General features: G+C 43.3%; 1 protein-coding gene and 1 long non-coding RNA gene across 2 annotated transcripts in view; one reads left to right on the forward strand and one right to left on the reverse strand.

Moving 5' to 3' along the window:
* The window catches only part of LOC117509383, a 362,900-nt gene that overhangs the window by 57,097 nt on the left and 285,765 nt on the right, over positions 1–20,038 (reverse strand). The window lies entirely within an intron of this gene.
* LOC117509384 lies at positions 95–18,596 on the forward strand. The gene is made up of 3 exons (XR_004560395.1): positions 95–105; positions 4,881–4,883; positions 18,474–18,596. It is a non-coding gene; the product is annotated as an uncharacterized LOC117509384 (long non-coding RNA).

The following is a 20,038-nucleotide window of genomic DNA, read 5'->3' on the forward strand; positions in this document are numbered from 1 at the left end:
TCCTGTGTTGTGCCTTATCCGTGGGTCGTGGTGGAGTGTGACTGGCGACGGCTTCGCGTCACACTCCGACCGGATAAGAGGTTTAAACGGGAGCTGCAAGAGTGCGTTTGTAATGGGTTCACGCGCACGGCGGAGCTCTGTTAGCACGGGTCGCTGGGCTTCCTGTGTTACAGTCGTAGCCCCGTTTCCCCGGACAAAGGTAACTACTGCGTCTGTTGTATCAGCTCGGCGTTATTTAGTTGAGCACATTTTGGTTGTGTGTTGCACTCAGCTGCGCACATAAAAGCAGCTTGTTTGTTTTTTCTGTCGCCAAAGGGGTTTTTTCATTTTTTGCACTCTGGCTCCCCCTTGTGGTGACTGAATCACGTTACCGTCAAGCTCTTGAGTAGGAACAGGTGTGTTCCATTTGGTTGAGCTTGACGGTATAACTCACTGATTTGTTTTGTGTTAGTTCATTTTGTGTGGGTGTTTTTTTTTTAGTTGGTTTTTGTGAGGGATTTTATGTTTTTTGTTGTCCACTATTTGTCTGGGGTTGTGACCCTGCAGCCTGTCTGACAAAGAACAAAAAAAAAACAAAAAAACAAAAAAAAGGACCCAAACAACTGTGTGTTGGTCTGTTTGTTTTTTTCTTTTATTTCTTTTTGTTTCACATCCCCAGGGTTAGATGGAACGGTCCCCTGGGGGGTGATGGGGTGGTACTTGGGTTGTTTTTTCTCTTTGTTTTTTGTTATGCCCTCTCTTCTCCTCTGACTCCAGCCGGGTGTGCCGTAGTGTCGGCATTGCTGGAGGGGTGCAGTTAGGTTGTGCTGGGCGTTTCCCAGGTAGCCTCTGCACCCGGGAGGGGAGGGGGGGGGTTTGGGGTATCTTTTTGTTTTCCCCCCCCAGTTTCCGCCCTCAGGGTTTGACTGTGGTGTCCTCTGGGGGGGAAAGGGCGTTGGGTCCATCTAGCCGTGGACGGCCGGGGCTGGGTCCATTGGTCATGAGGGGAGGCGTCTCCTGGGGTTGACGAGTGGTCCTCTGGGAGGCGCCGGTAGTCCCCATGGGTGACGTTGGATCCCAGAGGGACCTCGGCCGTGGTTATTACTCCTGGAGCTGGCGGGTGGCCCTCTGGGGGGTGTTGGTCCCTACGTGTCGTTTGGGGGGAGGAGGGGGGGTATTTTGGCATTTTTGTTTGTGAGCTCAAGTTTGGGTTTTTCTTTTCTCCCCTTCCCTGGGGTTTGATGGAACGGTCCTCTGGGGGGGGGGGGGGTATTTTGGCATTTTTGTTTGTGAGCTCAAGTTTGGGTTGTTTTTCTTTTCTCCCCTTCCCTAGGGTTTGATGGAATGGTCCTCTGGGGGGGGGGGTGTTTTAGTATTTTTGTTTGTAGGCTTGGGTTTGGGTTGTTTTTCCTTTCTCCCCTTCCCTGGGGTTTGATGGGACGGTCCCCTGGGGAGGGGGGGGTGTTTTGGTTGTTTTGTTTTATGACTAATCACACATGTTTGGATAAAGGCTGACCGCACAGGTGTAAGAACTCCTGGCCACACCTGTGCTAAGAGACTGTCAGAAACAGGGGCAAAGATGCAGCCAGTTCAACCAGTCTGTTGGAGGATGAACGCAGACGCGGTTTCCAGCCATGGTCCCTGGAGGGGGGTGTTTCTCCTGGGCCAGGTGTGTGTGGTCGCCGGGAGGCTTCCCGTGAGGGTGGGGTACTGTTATATGGCTGGGGGGGCCTGGCTGCCGGTTTGTTTCTGTTTTTTGGTTTTCCTCCCAGGTGGCTTGCGTTTGGGACTGAGTGGCTGTGTTGCTGAGGCTGTCAGGACCTCACCCTGATCACCTGCGACTCGTCAGGACTCACAGCTGTGGTGCATCTGGATGGATTGGAACATGTTGGCATTTAAGACTGGAGTGCACAGTGTGTATTTGCCAGAGACTCGACCTTGTGACCAGACGGGTGAGATCGTCGTCTTGGGAGCCATCTCATCAGCAGCGGATGCTGAGAACGTCCAGGTTTGATGCACAGTCTGTGAAAGAGGAGGGGGTGAGGTCTCACGCTCGTCAGCACACTTCCTGAGGTACGTTAGATTTTGTGACTAACAGTTATACAGTCAGTAAATGTGGTGTCCCTCACACCTTATTGTATTGAGCTGTATGTTAGTCATGTATCAGCTTCCACTGCGGTGGAGTTTTGTGAACTGGATGTTCCATGCCTGCAGGTTGGGAAGCTGATCAGTAATCAAGCCAGGAAGTGTTTGCTGTTTGTACACCTTTAAGTGTTCTGTGTGTAGAGTGTGGACTCACATAATGGTTCCTTCTTTCACAGACTCGGTTGTTGCGGCCACCTGGGGGGTGTCGGCGGGGTCCTTGAGTCCGAAACAGCTTCTGGCTCCGGACCGTTAGCGCTGCTGGGAGCGCACCACGCCAGACCGCACCTTTCTGTTATTATATTATCACTGTTATGTATTAAATTCAGTTAGCCTTTGAACCGTGCTCTGCTTATTTCATACTGGGTCCTTCAAACGCTGGTCGGTTCTCCAAGCTGCGTCCGACACATAACATCTGCCTACAGCTCCAGAGTACATATGTGACAAATCTGTCATAAAAATCCACTGCCAGCCCTCCCCCACCCTGCTCTCCATGTGAATTTGTATTTATGTTGTCCAACTGTGGGAAGAAAGCCACAAACCACAGAAATACGTTTAACTCAGGCGGATCTCATAGATCTCTCTCAATCTCTCAATCCCCCCCCTCTCTCTCTGTCTCTCTCTCTTTCTCTTTCTCTCCATCTGTCTTGCATGTGTGCTTTCTCTTTCACACAAACCACGAATTATCTGCAAACCATTCATGAAAATTTATGAAAACCGTGAAAATCTGTGAACCAATAATGATTTTGCTGCAAACCATAAATAACATATCCCACAAAACATGGACGCAGGTCTCAAAATGTAAGTCACAAAACATGAATATCATTCATGATATATATTTTCTTTCTGTTTAAGTAGTTTATGGATTTCACATTTTGGATCAATTTCTTCAGGAAATGTGCATCACAAACCCTAATATTACATTTTTTTGGGGTGGGGTGTCACTACATCCGGTGAGGTGGGTAGGCGAGCCTCGAGCAGGCTTTCATTTATTTTGTCAAGCGCCCGGCCCAGTTGGGCGTGATTCACTCTGGGGACAGTGGCAGGTGGGGAGTTTGACTGAGGTGGTACACCTGTCAAACAGTAACACAGGCATCCTAAGGCAAGCTCAGGGAGGACAGAAACCTCCTGTGGAGCAGAAGGGCAAAAGTTCACTTATCTTGATTTTCCGTATGAATGCAGAACGTGAAAGCGGGGCCTCATGATCCTTCTGACTTTTTGGGTTTTAAGCAGGATGTATCAGAAAAGTTACCACAGGGATAATGGGCTTGTCATGACCAACCGTTCATAGTGACGTTACTATTTGATCATTCAATGTCCACTCGTCCTATCATCATGAAGCAGAATTCACCAAGTGTTGGACTGTTCACCCGCACTGCTGCACAATTTTTGATGCCAATGTGTCCCACTTTGACCCGCTGGGCGCCACGGTATAAAAAATCATTTCATAGCCGATGATGCATTTGCTGTCCGAACCTGGCTGATGACACCATTCTGTCATGCCGTGGAGAATGCATTTGGAATATTGTCTCAAAGGTAATTTATAATATTTATATTGTAATGGATTGGCATAACAGGTACATTTTCATTCCTTCTTATGAATTAGTTAATGTATCTGTAAAGTTATGTTTATTATAGATGTAACAAACATCTCGTTATAATCTCAATTTCAAGTTCAGATGCCCTGTGCAATGACACTCAGTGTTTTTGAATAGGCTGCACAATGTTCACGACTAATTCCCAAAGTTAACATAAAAAAAAAAGAAAAATGCACACTGGCAAGCAGCTGCACACAGTTTACAACAGTTTAAGACAAGTTTACTCATTGGCACGCTAGATTACGCACCAGTCCAATTTCATGCAAGTGTCAGGTTAAATGTGTGTCTGAGTCCAGGGGTGGTGCAAAGCCCCGTGGTGAAATGAAAGTGAGAGGCGTGCAGTCATAATCCCACAGATGGTAGATTTTCACCATTGGCTCCTCAGCCAAGCGCATACACCAAATCTTGAATAAATTCACGTTTTGTGACATTATGTTTTGTGAGATCTGCGTTCCTGTTTTGGGAAATATTTTTTCAGTTTTCATCTTTTGCAATTCACAATTAGCAACTGATTTACCTTTTGGGACTAACAGACTCTCTCTGTCTATGTCTCGCTCTCTCTGCCTATTTCTATCATCTATCTTTCTCCCTTTTGCTCTCCTTCTACCTTTCTTTCTATCTCTCCACCTCTCTTTCTCTCTCTCTGCCTCTATCTACACTCAACAAAAAAATAAACGCAACACTTTTGGTTTTGCTCCCATTTTGTATGAGATGAACTCAAAGATCTAAAACTTTTTCCACATACACAATATCACCATTTCCCTCAAATATTGTTCACAAACCAGTCTAAATCTGTGATAGTGAGCACTTCTCCTTTGCTGAGATAATCCATCCCACCTCACAGGTGTGCCATACCAAGATGCTGATTAGACACCATGATTAGTGATTAGTGATTATCTCTGTGCTTGTTCTGTTGGACCTCAGTGCTGCTTTTGATACTGTTGACCATAAAATTTTATTACAGAGATTAGAGCATGTCATAGGTATTAAAGGCACTGCGCTGCGGTGGTTTGAATCATATTTGTCTAATAGAATACAGTTTGTTCATGTAAATGGGGAATCTTCTTCACAGACTAAAGTTAATTATGAAGTTCCACAAGGTTCTGTGCTAGGACCAATTTTATTCACTTTATACATGCTTCCCTTAGGCAGTATTATTAGACGGTATTGCTTAAATTTTCATTGTTACGCAGATGATACCCAGCTTTATCTATCCATGAAGCCAGAGGACACACACCAATTAGCTAAACTGCAGGATTGTCTTACAGACATAAAGACATGGATGACCTCTAATTTCCTGCTTTTAAACTCAGATAAAACTGAAGTTATTGTACTTGGCCCCACAAATCTTAGAAGCATGGTGTCTAACCAGATCTTTACTCTGGATGGCATTTCCCTGACCTCTAGTAATACTGTGAGAAATCTTGGAGTCATTTTTGATCAGGATATGTCATTCAAAGCGCATATTAAACAAATATGTAGGACTGCCTTTTTGCATTTACGCAATATCTCTAAAATCAGAAAGGTCTTGTCTCAGAGTGATGCTGAAAAACTAATTCATGCATTTATTTCCTCTAGGCTGGACTATTGTAATTCATTATTATCAGGTTGTCCTAAAAGTTCCCTAAAAAGCCTTCAGTTAATTCAAAATGCTGCAGCTAGAGTACTGACGGGGACTAGCAGGAGAGAGCATATTTCACCCGTGTTGGCCTCTCTTCATTGGCTTCCTGTTAATTCTAGAATAGAATTTAAAATTCTTCTTCTTACTTATAAGGTTTTGAATAATCAGGTCCCATCTTATCTTAGGGACCTCGTAGTACCATATTACCCCATTAGAGCGCTTCGCTCTCAGACTGCAGGCTTACTTGTAGTTCCTAGGGTTTGTAAGAGTAGAATGGGAGGCAGAGCCTTCAGCTTTCAGGCTCCTCTCCTGTGGAACCAGCTCCCAATTCAGATCAGGGAGACAGATACCCTCTCTACTTTTAAGATTAGGCTTAAAACTTTCCTTTTCGCTAAGGCTTATAGTTAGGGCTGGATCAGGTGACCCTGGACCATCCCTTGGTTATGCTGCTTTAGACGTAGACTGTGGGGGGGGTTCCCATGATGCACTGTTTCTTTCTCTTTTTGCTCTGTATGCATCACTCTGCATTTAATCATTAGTGATCGATCTCTGCCCCCCTCCACAGCATGTCTTTTTCCTGGTTCTTTCCCTCAGCCCCAACCAGTCTCAGCAGAAGACTGCCCCTCCCTGAGCCTGGTTCTGCTGGAGGTTTCTTCCTGTTAAAAGGGAGTTTTTCCTTCCCACTGTAGCCAAGTGCTTGCTCACAGGGGGTCGTTTTGACCGTTGGGGTTTTTCATAATTATTGTATGGCCTTGCCTTACAATATAAAGCTCCTTGGGGCAACTGTTTGTTGTGATTTGGTGCTATATAAAAAAAAAGTTGATTGATTGATTGATTAGTGCACAGGTGTGCCTTAGACTGCCCACAATAAAAGGCCACTCTAAAAGGTGCAGTTTTGTTTTATTGGGGGGATACCAGTCAGTATCTGGTGTGACCACCATTTGCCTCATGCAGTGCAACACATCTCCTTCGCATAGAGTTGATCAGGTTGTCAATTGTGGCCTGTGGAATGTTGGTCCACTCCTCTTCAATGACTGTGCGAAGTTGCTGGTTATTGGCAGGAACTAGTACATGCTGTCGTATACGCCGGTCCAGAGCATCCCAAACATGCTCAATGGGTGATATGTCCGGTGAGTATGCCGGCCATGCATAACTGGGACATTTTCAGCTTCCAAGAATTGTGTACAGATCCTTGCAACATGGGGCCGTGCATTATCCTGCTGCAACATGAGGTGATGTTCTTGGATGTATGGCACAACAATGGGCCTCAGGATCTCGTCACGGTATCTCTGTGCATTCAAAATGCCATCAATAAAATGCACCTGTGTTCTTCATCCATAACAGATGCCTGCCCATACCATAACCCCACCGTCACCATGGGCCACTCGATCCACAACACTGACATCAGAAAACCACTCACCCACACGACGCCACACACGCTGTCTGCAATCTGCCCTGAACAGTGTGAACCGGGATTCATCCGTGAAGAGAACACCTCTCCAATGTGCCAAGCGAATGTGAGCATTTGCCCACTCAAGTCGGTTACAACGATGAACTGGAGTCAGGTCGAGACCCCGATGAGGACAACGAGCATGCAGATGAGCTTCCCTGAGACGGTTTCTGACAGTTTGTGCAGAAATTCTTTGGTTATGCAAACCAATTGTTTCAGCAGCTGTCTGAGTGGCTGGTCTCAGATGATCTTGGAGGTGAACATGCTGGATGTGGAGGTCCTGGGCTGGTGTGGTTACATGTGGTCTGCGGTTGTGAGGCTGGTTGGATGTATTGCCAAATTCTCTGAAACGCCTTTGGAGACGGCTTATGGTAGAGAAATGAACATTCAATACACGAGCAACAGCTCTGGTTGACATTCCTGCTGTCAGCATGCCAATTGCACGCTCCCTCAAATCTTGCGACATCTGTGGCATTGTGCTGTGTGAGATTTAGACTGGTTTGTGAACAATATTTGAGGGAAATGGTGATATTGTGTATGTGGAAAAAGTTTTAGATCTTTGAGTTCATCTCATACAAAATGGGAGCAAAACCAAAAGTGTTGCATTTATATTTTTGTTGAGTATATCTATCTATCTATCTATCTATCTATCTATCTATCTATCTATCTATCTATCTATCTATCTATCTATCTATCTATCTATCTATCTATCTATCTATCTATCTATCTATCTATCTATCTATCTATCTATCTATCTATCTATCTATCTATCTATCTATCTATCTATCTATCTATCTATCTATCTATCTATCTATCTATCTATCTATCTATCTATCTATCTATCTATCTATCTATCTATCTATCACTCTCCCTTTTGCTCTCCTTCTGCCTATCTTTCTATCTCTCCACCTCTCTCTCTCTCTCTCTCCATCTTTCTCGCATGCTCTCTCTCTATGCCTCTCTTTCTCTGAGACGATGCACTGTCATCACAGCACACGAACAGTGAGGAAATATGACTTCATGCTTTCAGATCATAGCAAAGTCTGCTATCAAGCTCCCTCCTGCAGCAGGAATGCAGGTCTGCATCAGCTTTCACATCTCTATCATTTGTCTCTGTAACTCCAAGACAGCTCAGCCAAGGTTGACCCAAGTGTGACCCCTTGCTCAGTCACACACTGTTGTTTTTTTCTTTTTTTGCTTTTGTTCTCATAGCCGCTAGCTCACCAGTGCCTCAATAGGCATCATATATGTAAGGCAGTTCGTGTTTATCGTGACTCTTGCTGATATGACACCTGGTTGGTATCCCTGAAGCTGCAAGTTGGTTTTCTTGGTCCCTTGGTGGGGGAGTGAGAGTCCCCATTCTCCCCAAAACAAGTTTAACCATGACAATTACTCCCAAACTGTAAAATTATGGCAAAAATGTCACTTATTTCAATTCAATTCAATTCAATCAATTTTTTTATATAGCGCCAAATCACAACAAACAGTTGCCCCAAGGCGCTTTATATTGTAAGGCAAGGCCATACAATAATTATGTAAACCCCAACGGTCAAAACGACCCCCTGTGAGCAAGCACTTGGCTACAGTGGGAAGGAAAAACTCCCTTTTAACAGGAAGAAACCTCCAGCAGAACCAGGCTCAGGGAGGGGCAGTCTTCTGCTGGGACTGGTTGGGGCTGAGGGAGAGAACCAAGAAAAAGACATGCTGTGGAGGGGAGCAGAGATCGATCACTAATGATTAAATGCAGAGTGGTGCATACAGAGCAAAAAGAGAAAGAAACAGTGCATCATGGGAACCCCCCAGCAGTCTACATCTATAGCAGCATAACTAAGGGATGGTTCAGGGTCACCTGATCCAGCCCTAACTATAAGCTTTAGCAAAAAGGAAAGTTTTAAGCCTAATCTTAAAAGTAGAGAGGGTGTCTGTCTCCCTGATCTGAATTGGGAGCTGGTTCCACAGGAGAGGAGCCTGAAAGCTGAAGGCTCTGCCTCCCATTCTACTCTTACAAACCCTAGGAACTACAAGTAAGCCTGCAGTCTGAGAGCGAAGCGCTCTATTGGGGTGATATGGTACTACGAGGTCCCTAAGATAAGATGGGACCTGATTATTCAAAACCTTATAAGTAAGAAGAAGAATTTTAAATTCTATTCTAGAATTAACAGGAAGCCAATGAAGAGAGGCCAATATGGGTGAGATATGCTCTCTCCTTCTAGTCCCCGTCAGTACTCTAGCTGCAGCATTTTGAATTAACTGAAGGCTTTTTAGGGAACTTTTAGGACAACCTGATAATAATGAATTACAATAGTCCAGCCTAGAGGAAATAAATGCATGAATTAGTTTCTCAGCATCACTCTGAGACAAGACCTTTCTGATTTTAGAGATATTGCGTAAATGCAAAAAAGCAGTCCTACATATTTGTTTAATATGCGCTTTGAATGACATATCCTGATCAAAAATGACTCCAAGATTTCTCACAGTATTACTAGAGGTCAGGGTAATGCCATCCAGAGTAAGGATCTGGTTAGACACCATGTTTCTAAGATTTGTGGGGCCAAGTACAATAACTTCAGTTTTATCTGAGTTTAAAAGCAGGAAATTAGAGGTCATCCATGTCTTTATGTCTGTAAGACAATCCTGCAGTTTAGCTAATTGGTGTGTGTCCTCTGGCTTCATGGATAGATAAAGCTGGGTATCATCTGCTTAACAATGAAAATTTAAGCAATACCGTCTAATAATACTGCCTAAGGGAAGCATGTATAAAGTAAATAAAATTGGTCCTAGCACAGAACCTTGTGGAACTCCATAATTAACTTTAGTCTGTGAAGAAGATTCCCCATTTACATGAACAAATTGTAATCTATTAGACAAATATGATTCAAACCACCGCAGCGCAGTGCCTTTAATACCTATGGCATGCTCTAATCTCTGTAATAAAATTTTATGGTCAACAGTATCAAAAGCAGCACTGAGGTCTAACAGAACAAGCACAGAGATGAGTCCACTGTCCGAGGCCATAAGAAGATCATTTGTAACCTTCACTAATGCTGTTTCTGTACTATGATGAATTCTAAAACCTGACTGAAACTCTTCAAATAGACCATTCCTCTGCAGATGATCAGTTAGCTGTTTTACAACTACCCTTTCAAGAATTTTTGAGAGAAAAGGAAGGTTGGATGGTTATGAGTAATTTTTTCTCTAATAGTTAAAATTTTGTTAGCAAAGAAAGTCATGAAGTCATTACTAGTTAAAGTTAATGGAATACTCAGCTCAATAGAGCTCTGACTCTTTGTCAGCCTGGCTACAGTGCTGAAAAGAAACCTGGGGTTGTTCTTATTTTCTTCAATTAGTGATGAGTAGAAAGATGTCCTAGCTTTACGGAGGGCTTTTTTATAGAGCAACAGACTCTTTTTCCAGGCTAAGTGAAGATCTTCTAAATTAGTGAGACGCCATTTCCTCTCCAACTTACGGGTTATCTGCTTTAAGCTACGAGTTTGTGAGTTATACCACAGAGTCAGACACTTCTGATTTAAAGCTCTCTTTTTCAGAGGAGCTACAGCATCCAAAGTTGTCTTCAATGAGGATGTAAAACTATTGACGAGATACTCTATCTCCCTTACAGAGTTTAGGTAGCTACTCTGCACTGTGTTGGTATATGGCATTAGAGAACATAAAGAAGGAATCATATCCTTAAACCTAGTTACAGCGCTTTCTGAAAGACTTCTAGTGTAATGAAACTTATTCCCCACTGCTGGGTAGTCCATCAGAGTAAATGTAAATGTTATTAAGAAATGATCAGACAGAAGGGAGTTTTCAGGGAATACTGTTAAGTCTTCTATTTCCATACCATAAGTCAGAACAAGATCTAAGATATGAATTAAAGTGGTGGGTGGACTCATTTACTTTTTGAGCAAAGCCAATAGAGTCTAATAATAGATTAAATGCAGTGTTGAGGCTGTCATTCTCAGCATCTGTGTGGATGTTAAAATCGCCCACTATAATTATCTTATCTGAGCTAAGCACTAAGTCAGACAAAAGGTCTGAAAATTCACAGAGAAACTCACAGTAACGACCAGGTGGACGATAGATAATAACAAATAAAACTGGTTTTTGGGACTTCCAATTTGGATGGACAAGACTAAGAGACAAGCTTTCAAATGAATTAAAGCTCTGTCTGGGTTTTGGATTAATTAATAAGCTGGAATGGAAGATTGATGCTAATCCTCCACCCCAGCCCGTGCTACGAGCATTCTGACAGTTAGTGTGACTCGGGGGTGTTGACTCATTTAAACTAACATATTCATCCTGCTGTAACCAGGTTTCTGTTAGGCAGAATAAATCAATATGTTGATCAATTATTATATCATTTACCAACAGGGACTTAGAAGAGAGAGACCTAATGTTTAATAGACCACATTTAACTGTTTTAGTCTGTGGTGCAGTTGAAGGTGCTATATTATTTTTTCTTTTTGAATTTTTATGCTTAAATAGATTTTTGCTGGTTATTGGTAGTCTGGGAGCAGGCACCGTCTCTACGGGGATGGGTAATGAGGGGATGGCAGGGGGAGAGAAGCTGCAGAGAGGTGTGTAAGACTACAACTCTGCTTCCTGGTCCCAACCCTGGATAGTCACGGTTTGGAGGATTTAAGAAAATTGGCCAGATTTCTAGAAATGAGAGCTGCTCCATCCAAAGTGGGATGGATGCCGTCTCTCCTAACAAGACCAGGTTTTCCCCAGAAGCTTTGCCAATTATCTATGAAGCCCACCTCATTTTTTGGACACCACTCAGACAGCCAGCAATTCAAGGAGAACATGCGGCTAAACATGTCACTCCCGGTCCGATTGGGGAGGGGCCCAGAGAAAACTACAGAGTCCGACATTGTTTTTGCAAAGTTACACACCGATTTAATGTTAATTTTAGTGACCTCCGATTGGCGTAACCGGGTGTCATTACTGCCGACGTGAATTACAATCTTACCAAATTTACGCTTAGCCTTAGCCAGCAGTTTCAAATTTCCTTCAATGTCGCCTGCTCTGGCCCCCGGAAGACAATTGACTATGGTTGCTGGTGTCGCTAACTTCACATTTCTCAAAACAGAGTCGCCAATAACCAGAGTTTGATCCTCGGCGGGTGTGTCGTCGAGTGGGAAAAAACGGTTAGAGATGTGAACGGGTTGGCGGTGTACACGGGGCTTCTGTTTAGGGCTACGCTTCCTCCTCACAGTCACCCAGTCGGCCTGCTTTCCCGGCTGCTCGGGATTTGCCAGGGGGGAACTAACGGCGGCTAAGCTACCTTGGTCCGCACCGACTACAGGGGCCTTGCTAGCTGTAGAATTTTCCACGGTGCGGAGCCGAGTCTCCAATTCGCCCAGCCTGGCCTCCAAAGCTACGAATAAGCTACACTTATTACAAGTACCGTTACTGCTAAAGGAGGCCGAGGAATAACTAAACATTTCACACCCAGAGCAGAAAAGTGCGGGAGAGACAGGAGAAGCCGCCATGCTAAATCGGCTAAGAGCTAGTAGCTACGCTAAGCTAGCGGATTCCTAAAAACACGCAAAGTGAATAATGTGTAAATAATTTAGAGGTGATTCAGCAGAAGGAGTGCTTTAGTTAAGGCACGTAAAGGTTACACTGGGAAACAAATCGTAATCTAGATAACTAGATCAATCTAACTGCGCAGATTAAACAGCTAACAGATACAGAAAACACCGCTGTGCTCCGGAACAGGAAGTGATACAATACCGCAGTGAGAGCCAACCACCAGTAGAGGCAAGCAAGAGCTTATTTCATTTTAATAGTGTCCTCAGTGCTGTCAAATATAAAATTTTGTTCTTCAGTAGCGCTATTATGAGCTCACATATAATACAATGAAAATAAAATGCAAGAATAAAAAAATGTTTCATTTAAAATGCTTGACAAAATCTCAATGAAATAAGCAATTCAGTGGCTTTGTATATATCACAGTAAGTAACAGCTATACTGACTTAATAAAATCTATGAAACACATTCAGTTTAGTGTTTTAGTTGGATATACTGACTGAAATGCCTAAAAAATTAATAGTTAATTTTATCTTAACTTTGCATTTAATATTTGAGTTTATTTCATTGAATTAAATTAACATTTGCTTAACAAATTGTATTTTTTGAAATATACTTAATTTATTTGGTAAATTTCATTCAGAATATATGGAAAGGACTTATTTTTACTTAGATTTAAAAAGATCATTAAGGATATTTAAATGATTTCACAGCATTTTAATTTACTCATTATTTTTAAGTGTAAAAATGTTTCACCCCAAAAAACTGAGCAGAGCACAGTAACAGTTTTTAGCACCGATAAAAGCAGGATATGTCATGGATGAAATTAGCAATCGCAAGATTTCTGAGGATGCTTGAAGTCATGAGTCACACCCAAATTATAGGACAAGGCACAAGAGTATGGTTTTCATTTTGTTTTGTATGTGTGTGTGTGTTGGGTGGTGCCACAGCTAATACGTTGCATTTGTACATGGTAGAATCAAAACTGCAATATATTTATAATATACAATTAACACTAGAACTACCAGCCTTTTCTCACTACTCCTTTATCTACCGGAGGGTGCCAAATGGCACCGCTGGGGTCATTAGGCCACCTTTTCTTATGTGAATGCAGCCATTAGATCAGAATGTGCCAGTACCAGAGTCACCAGCAGTTTGAGCCTAAAGCCCAGGTTACACATAGACAGTTTTGTCCGCGGGTAGTACGTAGACTGAAGTTCACGGTAGTTCCGGCTGTTTTTGCGGTGGAAAGGGGCGGAGCATTTCGCCGGCGTTTTGAGCGCCATACTAGCCGCAAATACGCGGATAAAATGCTGCTAAATCTGCTGAATAAAGCGGAGTTTTGACGCCGTAGCATCCGGCACACGTCAGGCAACGGGGGTTAATACTCAGTTCTATCCTTTACAATCGCAGGTTAAGACGCGTGTGAGAACGGCGGTGTTCTGCTGCCGCCGATAATGCCCTGTGTACCGCTGGATTTATCCAGGCAAATCCTGCGTTACTCCAGGAACTTTTGCTTATAGGCACCGCCCCCAGAGTATAATAGGCTGAAGCAGCTGTCAGTGCAGGGGGAGGGAGTGACAGGGAGCTCATCTCTCAGCCTTTTCTTTTCTCTCCTTTTCCCCCTCCTCAACGTGTTGCTCGTCTGCACCACAGGACTACCCTCTGCTTCTGAACCAGACCTCTTGGTAAGTCCTTGCCGCTGCCAATTTTATTTTAGGAGGTATACTGGAGCGTCTCTGCAAAAATATCTGGAGCTGGCCGTGAGTGAGAGGCCTGCATGCAGCGCGCTAGTGTTTTTATACTGACCGCCGCCTATCGGCCGTTTGGAACGCCGTTAACTGGGAGGTGGCGTTTAGAACAGCGTACTGTCTGCTAGCGCCACCGTTTTGTCTGCCTCTGTCGCCGGTTACAACGCCTTTGAGGATGCCGATGTGGGCTCTATCGTCGTTTTACACGCCGTTGGTTAGGGATACAACGCAGGCCGCCAATTACGGCGGTGTAAACTGCGGGACTACAGGAAGGGGCGGGATGACACGGCAATTAAAAAGTATCAAACGCCGTTGTTCACGTTGTCTCCGTCGTCAGGCCACTTCTCCGGGAGCACTCCCGGAATTATTCGACATGTTGAATAATTTTTTCGACGATTCCCGGTGAAGCCGGAACCAAACCATGCCCCCGTGCGCCGGCGTTAACTACGGCGTTTGATCCCTAAAACGGCCCGGAGGGGGCAAAATCTCTGCCGGGACGTTTCCCGGAGAGTTTACCGTCTATGTGTAAACGGGGCTTAAGGATAGTGTTGATTCTTATTCTTTGTCTTCAAATGATCATTTGTTGCGCTCTGTTCCATTTGCCTGCACAGAACTGGGAAAAGGGGCTTTTGTTTACTCGGCTCTGTCGACATGGATCATGTTGCAAAAAGACTGGAAATTAACGGAACTTGTTTCATTGAGCACGTTAAGTCCAGATTGAGAGCACTTAAGATGACCTCTTTAAATTGTAACTGTTTGTGTTAATCTTTTTTATTTTAATTGTGTGAATTTAATTTGAATTGTAGTGTAACTTTTTCTGCCTCTTGGCCAGGACTCCCTTGCAAAAGAAAATTTTAATCTCAGTGAGACTTTCCTGGTTAAATAAATGTAAATAATAATAATAATAATAATAATTTACTTTGATGTCCACAAATGTATGAAGCTAACTGCTTTTTAATATATGCAAATCTTCTTTGTCTTTCAGCTGTTCCCGTTAGGGGTCGCCACAGCAGATCAATTGTTTCCATCTCACCCTGTCCTCTGTATCTTCCTCTGTCACACCAACCAGCTGCATGTCCTCTCTCAGCACATCCATAAACCTCTTTGGCCTCCCTCTTCTCCTCCTGCCTGGTGGCTCCATCCTCAGCATCCTTCTCCCTATATACCCTGGGTCCCTCCTCTGCACATGACCAAATCATCTCAATCTCGCCTCTCTGACTTTGTCTCCAAACCGTCCCACCTGAGCTGTCCCTCTGATATGTTCATTCCTAATCTTGTCCATTCTTGTCACTCGCAAAGAGAATCTCAACATCTTCAGCTCTGCCACCTCCAGCTCTGCCTCCTGTCTTTTTGTTAGTGCCACTGTCTCTAAACCATACAACATAGCTGGTCTCACTACTGTTTTGTAAACTTCCCCTTCACTCTTGCTGATATTCTTCGTCACAAATCACTACTGCCACCTTTCTCCACCCACTCCACCCTGCCTGCACTCTCTTCTCACCTCTTTACTACACTCTCCATTACTTTGAACAGTCGACCCCAAATATTTAAACTCATCTACTTTCACCACTTCTACTCCTTGTAACTGCACTATTCCACTGGGCTCCCTCCCATTCACACACATGTACTCAGTCTTGCTTCTACTGACTTTCATTCCCCTTCTCTCCAAAGCATATCTCCACTTCTCCAGACTAGACTCAACTTGCTCTCTACTTTCACTACAGATCACAATGTCATCTGCAAACATCATAGTCCATGGGGACTCCTGTCTGATCTCATCCGTCAACCTGTCCATCACCACTGCAAACAAGAAAGGACTCAGAGCTGATCCTTGGTGTAATCCCACCTCCACCTTGAATGAGTCTGTCATTCCGACTGCGCATCTCACCGCTGTCACACTATTCTTGTACATGTCCTGCACTACCCTAACATACTTCTCTGCCACTTCAGACTTCCTCATACAATACCACAACTCTTCTCTTGGCACCCTATCATAAGCTTTTTCTAAGTCCACAAACACACAATGTAACTCTTTCTGTCCTTCTCTGTACTTTTCCAACAGTATTCTCAGAGCAAACATTGCATCTGTAGTGCTCTTTCTCGGCATGAACCATATTGCTGCTCACAGATCTTCACCTGTTTTCTAAGCCTAGCTTCTACTACTCTTTCCCATAACTTCATGCTGTGGCTGATCAACTTTATGCCTCTGTAGTTATTGCAGCTCTGCACATCACCCTTGTTCTTGATAATAGGAACCAGCACACTTCGTCTCCTCTCCTCAGGCATCCTCTCACTTTCCAAGATTTTATTAAACAATCTGGTTAGAAACTCTACTGCCATCTCTCCTAGACATTTCCATGCCTCCATTGGAATGTCATCTGGACCAAATGCCTTTCCATTCTTCATCCTCTTCATAGCAGCCCTCACTTCTTCCTTGCTAATCTCTTGTACTTCCTGATTTACTCTCACCACATCATCCAGCCTTTTCTCTCGCATCATTTTCTTTATTCATCAGCTCTTCAAAATATTCCCTCCACCTTCTCAGCACACACTCCTCACTTGTCAGCACATTACCATGTGCATCTTTTACCACCCTAACCTGCTGCACATCATTTCCAGTTCTGTCCCTTTGTCTGGCCAATCGGTACAAGTCCTTTTCTCCTTCCTTACTATTCAACTTCTTGTACAGCTCGCAAGATGCCTTTTCCTTCGCTTTTGCCACTTCTCTTTTCGCTTTACGCCGCATCTCCTTGTAATCCTGTCTACTTTCTTCATCTCTCCGACTATCCTAAAACTTTTTCACCAACCTCTTTCTCCTTATGCTTTCCTGGACATCCTCATTCCACCACCAAGTCTCCTTGTCTTCCTTCCACTGTCCAGATGTCATACCCAGTACTGTCCTAGCTGTCTCCCTCACCACATCTGCAGTACTTTTCCAGTTGTCCAAAATTGCTTCCCCTCCAACCAGTGCTTCTCTCACCTGCTCGCTAAATTTCACACAACAGTCTTCCTCCTTCAGCTTCCACCATCTGATCCTTTCTTGAGCTCTCACTCGCTTCTTCTTCTTTACCTCTAAACTCATCCTACAAACAACCATCCTATGCTGTCTAACGACACTCTCTCCTGCCACCACCTTACAGTCTCTGATTTCTTTTAGCTTGCATCTCCTATAAAGAATGTAGTCCACCTGTGTGCACCTTCCTCCACTCTTATATGTTACCCTGTGCTCCTCCCTTTTCTTAAAGTAGGTATTCACCACAGCCATTTCCATCCTTTTTGCAAAATCAACTACCATCTGTCCTTCCCCATTCCTATTCTTCATACGATATCTTCCCATTACTACCTCATCACCTCTGTTCCCTTCACCAACATGCCCATTGAAGTCCGCTCCTATCACCACTCTTTCATGCTTGGGCACACTCTCCACCACCTCATCTAACAAACTCCAGAAATCTTTCTCCTTCATCTCACAACCTACCTGTGGGGCATATGCACTGATGATATTCATCATCACCCCTTCAATTTCCAACTTCACACTCATCACCCTGTCAGACACTCGCTTAACCTCCAACACACTTTTAACATACTCTTGTTCTTGTGCAAAACAACACACCGGAAATAAAACAGTCAACAAAAGCACAAACAAAACAAAATGGCAGGCTGGATCAAGGTCAAGAGCAAAAGCAAATGCAAGGTCAATACACTTGAGAGCAGTCCATAGAGCAACAGTCTTTTTGGAGGGGAAAGCAAAAGGGTGATCCAAATAACAAACATAGGTCAAGCACAAAAAACAGTAGTCATGCCATGCAACAATTATACAACTCAGGAGAAGCATGGGGTTCAAAAAGCAGCATGAAGTTCACTGACAAGAATGCAGTATCCAGATCAGACAGGAGATCATTTAACTCTGGAAATATAATTTTCTGGCTTGCTATAAATGAAATTCTACTGTCTGGACAAATAATAAAATTTTGTTCTGCTTCTGACCAAACAGAGCTTGGCTGTAGGTTGCTTATTCACAACAAAATTTATGTAGTATGTTGTCAAAGTAATTTTAAAAAGTCAACTTAAACACCATGACTTCAGATTACCACTGCTCCTGTTGTGGTTCATGCTTCTGGTGATTAATTTATGATATCTGGGTTTATATTTCTAGTGTCATCTCCTGTGAATTGTATTTTTGTGTAGTGTTTATATTATCTGGCATTCCTCATCCATGTTAATTAGTCAAGTTTTCCTGTTTATTATTTCACTCATCTTCAACCGCTTACTCCAAATAAGGGTCGTGGGTCATGCGAAAGTACACTGTGCATTCAAGAACAGGGCGTTGGCCAGTCAATGTGTTTTACAACCTGATTGACATTGCAGCACTGAACGCACATGTGCTTTATCAGGCATGCACTGGGGTCAAAGAGAGACGGATGAACTTCTTGGTGGAGCTTGCACAGTCTCATATGGCAGCTAAGGAGGTGGATAAGGAAAACCTTCAGCAGCAACCACCCACACCTGACACTGGGAAAAGGACATTTTGCCAGGTTAAGTGTTGCTGCAAGAAAAACCATGCCACTAAGCGTTGTGTTTATTGTAATAAGTTCACATGTGGCAAATGCAGAAAGGAGATGTGGCAGTGCCAGGTGTGTTCAGACAATCTGTAAGCAATAAATTTCAGCAAGAATGCAAACATAAACTGTGTCTACTTATTACTATTACTGTTCCATATCTTTACCTGTTTGTGCCCAGATTGTTGCCAGTAGTCACACAGCTTGTCACTAGGTCAAATGTCACCTAGTAATGATAGAAATAATAATAAAGCTGCATTAGTACCTTTGAAATTTTTTATTGAGTCGAAAATGACAGTGATATACTTTGGCAACAGTTATTGCCAGTGGGGCAAAATGGGTTAAAAATGATAATAAACCATATACCATAAACCAAATCAAACCATAATAATGAACTAGCATAATAATGAGCAGGAGTTACACAGAAGTCCCTCTGGGGTCCATTTGGAGACCAATTTGTTTCTTGAATATCTTCGTTACTAAACATCTGTTTTTTATATACAGTGGTCCCTCGCTATAACGCGGTTCACCTTTCGTGGCCTCGCAGTTTCACATATTTTTTGAGTCCAGTTTTGCATGCTTTTTTTTTTTTTTTTTTTTTTTTTTACAGCGCATTGTGTTCTGCGTCCTCATCAAGCAGGCTGATCGCGGCACCGGTCAGCATAACCGCGAAGGGAGAGCATGCGCATTGTGTTCTGTGTGTCTGTTTATAAGAATCTTCTCGCCCAGAAGAAAAAAGAGCACCAACAACTACCCATAACTGTGTTCCTCACTCGGAAGAAGACACCTGCACCGAGGTGTCACTCAGTGTAAAAAAGACGCGACAGCGGAGCGGCACCAGGACGCACGGGCGCGGTCAGAGGAACTGTGAAATACTGGTGAGTTACTATTAATAATTTCGTATGTGTCCAACCTCGTAGATTGATCGTTAAAATTAAATTTGTTAGTTCTAAAAGCCATCATAATTATTTATAGGAAAACTTTTTTTTTCTACTAAGGTTCGAACTTTGAGTGTTTACATAGGAGAGAAAAGTGAGAAAATGCCTGTTTGAGAAAAGTGTATAAAGTCTGTAATGAGGGGTTTTACATCCTTAAAACATCTATAATAATTGTAAAAAATAACGCTGACTACTTCGAGGATTTCACCTATTGCGGGTTATTTTTAGAACGTAACTCCCGTGATAAACGAGGGACCACTGTACTTGGGTTCTGTTTTTAGAGTTACTTCTTACAAATGTGTCTGAAACTATTTATTAACTGTTTTATGTAAAAAAAAAAAATCTTGACCAAACAATTACCAAAAAATATAAAAACATTTATTCTCAACATGGTTCAGACTATCTGATCCTTTTGAGGAGTGGGTCTTTTTCACTGTAAAGCACTTTGGCATTCCTGTCCTT

This window comes from Thalassophryne amazonica, chromosome 4 (genome assembly GCF_902500255.1).
Source record: "Thalassophryne amazonica chromosome 4, fThaAma1.1, whole genome shotgun sequence".
NCBI classification, from domain to species: Eukaryota; Metazoa; Chordata; class Actinopteri; order Batrachoidiformes; family Batrachoididae; genus Thalassophryne; species Thalassophryne amazonica.